We start from the raw sequence: 5,094 nt of genomic DNA, 5'->3' as shown, positions 1-5,094 counted from the left end.
CTTGCACCGACAAGTTTCTAGCTTCCAGCCAGAGTTTCCGGCTCTCGTTTGTGGCTCCGTTGATCTGCTTTGCCTACAGCCAGCTCTCCATCCCCCAATATGTGCAAGTCTATGGGAGACAAAAGATGTTGGGGGGACGGACCCCAGGCGCCTCTGTGCTGCATTGCTTGAACCTAGGAATTTGGTTGTTCAGAGGCGGTCGGGTTGGGAAATTGCAAGGGCGAAAGGCTGGGCGCTTCACAGGTGCTGGTGGGTGCGCGGCAGCTGAGCAGTGATCAGGATGGGGCCAAATGGGCCACTTTCTAAACCAGAGTTGGCATCCCCAGAAAGTCAGGTCCTTCTGTCCTGCTTGGTCCCTGAAGCTGCCCTACTAGCTCCTGTCTATGAGGCTTATTGTGTATTGCTAAGCCAGGTGTGTGTGTGTACTCTGTAGCTGCCTGCTCCAGCCACCTGTGTGGCCAGGGAGGACGGGAACTGGTCCATCAGCGTCTCTGGGCGGACCACAGGCTCATCACCTCTGCAGCAGGGAATTTGCTTCTAGAGGAGAGAGGGGCAGTGGCGGGAGTCCCAGAAAGAGAGTTTGTGTGCTGCCTACAAAACCGAGCCACCCCTGGTGTCTTGCGACGCTGCAGACCTCTCATTTCCGAAGAGCAAAGGTCTTGGTGGCTTTTTCAGGCAGTGGCAAATATATCGATTCCTGTTGAGCACCATGCTTTGTACCTGGCTAGATTGTTCTCTTGACTCCGCTTCTCTTATTGGCCTTGATGGGTTTTTGAAATCCATATCATTCTGGGGGCCAGGACGGGACTCCACATTACATATAAGCTTTTGCAGATTTCCTGTCCTTCCCAGCACTGGCTGCCCTTTCCCGTTCAAGTGCTGGGAAGATAGTCCAGCCTGCTTGACGCTCTTTTTTAAAATTATAAAATAGTTATCATAAAAACAAACTTCGTAGGTGTTGCAAATACCAAGGACAGGGGTGGGTGGGGTTTTTTTTGGGAGGGGGGAAAGCTGCTGGAATAATTCCCCAGCCTGGTACCCTTTAGATATTTTGGACTACAACTCCCATCAGCTGCCGGGGCTGGTGGGAGTTTTAGTCTGAAAAGAAAGGCACAAGGCTCATTAAAAGCTTTAAATTTTTTATTTGCTAAGGGTTTCTCTTTTTGGCATATGAAGACGTTTCTCATCAGGCTGTGAGGTGCTGAACCTGCGAATCCAAATCTCTGCCAAAAATACAATAAGAGGGGTGTCTGTTAAGGCTTGCTTAAATTTGAAGGCTTCCTGGCCCCCAGGACACTGCTTTTGCACCAAGGGCTACCAAAGATGCCAAACTTTAAAAACAAAACAAAATGGCTCTCAAAATGCATTTAATGGCCACCGCTTTTGCCTGAGACCCTTGGAAACGGCTAGCTTATTGCAAGGGTACCAAAGGAAGTTCCCTAGCTCCTATTGACAAGGCTGCGTTTCCCAGGGTTCCCATGGAGCTGTCAGTTTAACACAGTTTTGAGCCTCCTGTGTCCTTAAGCAATGCCACCTTTGCAACCCTGGGCGCCCCCACATTTGACTGCTCTGGTGTGTGAAGCCCTCTTTGGAAAGTGTAGAATATTTCCAGTTTTCAGTGGGGGGGGGAGCGGTGATGGGAGGAAACCCCATAGCCAAATGCAATGAACCAGTCTAGCCTTGAATGGAGATGCAAACACATCCTATTGTTGTCACTCTTGGTTTCTTTCCTGCTGCCAAGCCACATTCTAAAAGTATTATGGAGGGGGGGGGCAGAGGAGTAGCACTGAAAATACTTTTTGCAGTTCATTCACCAGTATTGCTTCAGATCACCTTCCCATGCATGGTCGCTTGGATTAAGATAATTTGTTACTTTTCTTGCATCGTGACAAGTAATGTGTAGTTACTCTGCTCTCTTCTAGCAGATCTCCAGATCTGGCTGGGGGTTGTTTCTGGGGCATCAATCTTGTCACTGATACGGGGAATCTTTGTCAATCCAGGATGCTGGTGGGACTTCTGTCCTCCCTGACCATGGCCATGCTGGCTTCTGAGGCTGGTAGGACATGCTGCTGACCACTAACATGCTAGGTGGAGATTGATTGGTTGGTTGGTTGGTTGATTGATTGATTGAACCAACTGCATTTTAGTTCCAGAGCCTCTTGAGATGTCTTTTCCGGACTCCCCCAAATTCCTGAAGCTTCTGGGTTGGCTTCAGAGTCCAGGCTGGTGGAGCCCAAACCTTTTCCAGAGCTGGCAAGGCGCTGGGGAAGATTTCCACAGCCTCTTCATGGTCAAAGTCTTTTAAAAAAATGAATAATGGGGAGGAATGTTGGATGTGATCTCCGCACCCTCCAGGTTTCCGACCCTCACCCTCCAATACACAAATCTGGTGTGTGTGTGGCACTCCACTGATCTGTTTGTTCTTTGCCTGCCTTCTCATTCTGTCGTCTTTATAAAGCGGCTGTATTTTTTAGTTCTTTCATTGGCACCCCCACTTCATGTCAGTAGTCCTCAAGCTTTGTAGAGGCATCTGATGCCCCTTTGCAGAGTCTCCAGAGTCATAGCTGTCAACTTTTCCCTTTTCATGCGAGGAATCCTAATCAGAATAAGGGAATGTCCCTTTAAAAAAGGGAAACGTTGACAGCTATGTCCAGAGTATTTTTTTTTGCCACTGGAATTTGTTTGCACACAGATTTACATCCAAGAAGGTGGCTTTCTTAACCGACATGAGTTACCTACCTCCCTCTTGTGTTTCGGGGCAAGAAACATGGCATCCTGTATAATGAGAAAACATGTTTTGGAATCCAGGAGGTGTAGGTTTACATCTCTCTTTGCTTGCTGCAGAGTGGTGTGCATCTAAATTAAACATCTAATACAGTTTCCGAGCCCAACTTTCCGTGCAGGCTCTTAATTCAGTTGGTCAGGTGGCTGCTTTTCGGGGTGGGAACTAGAGAAAAGGAGGAAAATGCACTTTGCATTTGAAATGAAACCTGGAGAGACACTAATTGCACCCTTGACATCATGATCTGCGGAATTAAACATGAGCCCCTCCACGGCATAATTTTGGTTTTCTCTTTCCTGCCTCCCCCACCCTATATATGGATTCCCAGGAGCATGGCGGGTGGGGAATGCTTTTTGCTTGGGTCCTCCTTGCAGGCTTCCCACGGGCATCTAGTTGGCCACTGTGAGAACAGGTTGCTGGACCAGCAGGCACTTCCTAATGGATGCATACAGAGTGGAACACCTTTGCATGCCTTGATTATTATTATTCCAATGGCTTTTGCACATTTGGTTGTCGCCAAAGCTCCATTTGGTGAGTGCCGGAGAGGTTGCACTCTTAAAGGCGGGCAAAATAAAATGGCAGAATTTCTGGGAAATTCCTTCCCCACCAGCTGATCTGCTGCACATCTCTGCTAGTTCCATGGGACTCTCTAGTGAAGCATGTCTTAAGGATTGCAAGTTCAGGGTGCCTCTGAGAAGCAGGTGTTTCAGTGTTGTGTGTTGAAGTGTTAAAGGGGGCATTCTCTTGTATTCTGATGAATCAGTTTCTGGTGGCCTCTCTCCCTGCTCCCCAGTTCTGCGTGATTTCTAAATCCTGATGTTGGGGTAGCTCCCCAACTTAAGTCACAGCTGCTGTGTTCTGCCTCTTGTCTGCTGAGGTGCCTGCCCTCCAAACTTCCTTCCTGTCCTTCAAGGCCCATTTAAATGTACAGCTCCAAATCTTATCTTTTAAGTTTTGTCCTTGACTTCTGTTGGTGAGCTGCCTTAAGTCCCTCTGCCCTTCCTGGAGAGGGAGGGGAAACGCAAACCGTTTTGGAATCTGCAAACGCTCATAGTTCAGTGTCTTAATCTTTTATAAAAAAAATTCCTTCCAGTAGCACCTTAGAGACCAACTAAGTTTGTTATTGGTATGAGCTTTCGTGTGTGTGGATCTGAAGAAGTGTGCATGCACACGAAAGCTCATACCAGTAACAAACTTAGTTGGTCTCTAAGGTGCTACTGGAAGGAAAAAAATTTATTTTGTTTCGACTACGGCAGACCAACACGGCTACCTACCTGTAACTTAATCTTTTACATATGTGATGGGGGGGGAGGGTGTTTGAATTTTGGGAAGCCTGACACCACCTTGGCCCTCAATATTTTGCATGGATCTCTTGCCCTTTTGACTGCAACCTATTCTGCAAAGTGCCGAGTGAAGAGAAAGTGGCAGTGCTGGGGACTGCCTTTCTGAAGAGTCTGTCTGCATCTTCTGCAGTGACCCTCTCAGTCTCCTTCCTGTTTCATCTCCCCCACCCCACCCCACCCCAGAAACAGGGTCTTTGAAAACTTGGTTCCAACACTTGCCTGGTTCGCTTCAGACTCGGGGGGGGGGGGGGGGGCTGACTTGCCGCTTCATTTCTTTCCCATTGAACCACAAACCTTATTACTATAAATCTTGAGATGTCACAGCACTGGCACGCAATGACTGCACTCTCACCTTTCCTGCTTGGCCATTTTGCAGTAGAGCAAGACGTTGTGGGGGGTGGGGGGGCTTTATTTTTGCTTCTGCCCCAGAACATGAGACCACTTGACCTGAAAAATACCACCGAGTCCTTTGCAAAGAACTGGGTCAAAAAGCGATGCAGACTGGCCTAGATTGTATGTGTGAGATACTCCCTGTTCTTCAAGAGGAAAAAATCCACCTGCTTAGAGCTCTCTTATTCCATAACACCAAGACTGGAGAGACATTTCTGGCCAAAAGGCCAGAGCATTTTGCCGTTTCCCCTCTCCTTCTCTCCAAATGTTTCACGGTGGATAGGAATGGGCTGTGCGCCCAGCTGTAAAAAGGGCACTACTTCTCAGACTGGAGGAACTGGTGGGTTTTGTTGAGGAGGTTTGCAGTGGGGGTATCAGACCCAGAACCAGCCAAATTTCACCAGTCCATCAATCCGCCTCCATGCAGTTGCTCAGGCTAGGTCAGTTTTGTCACTTAACGGAAGCAAAATCTCAGCTTCTCCCTCCCTCCCTCCCTTTTAAAAAAAATGCTATTCCACAACAGTTCTTAAAACTTCCCCTCCCACTAAAAAGAATCTATTTTATATTTTAATGAAGAAA

This window comes from Podarcis pityusensis (assembly GCF_964106645.2).
Source record: "Podarcis pityusensis genome assembly, chromosome: 15".
Classification (NCBI taxonomy): domain Eukaryota; kingdom Metazoa; phylum Chordata; class Lepidosauria; order Squamata; family Lacertidae; genus Podarcis; species Podarcis pityusensis.
The sequence above is the reverse complement of the archived record's forward strand: the minus strand, read 5'-3'. Positions refer to the sequence as shown.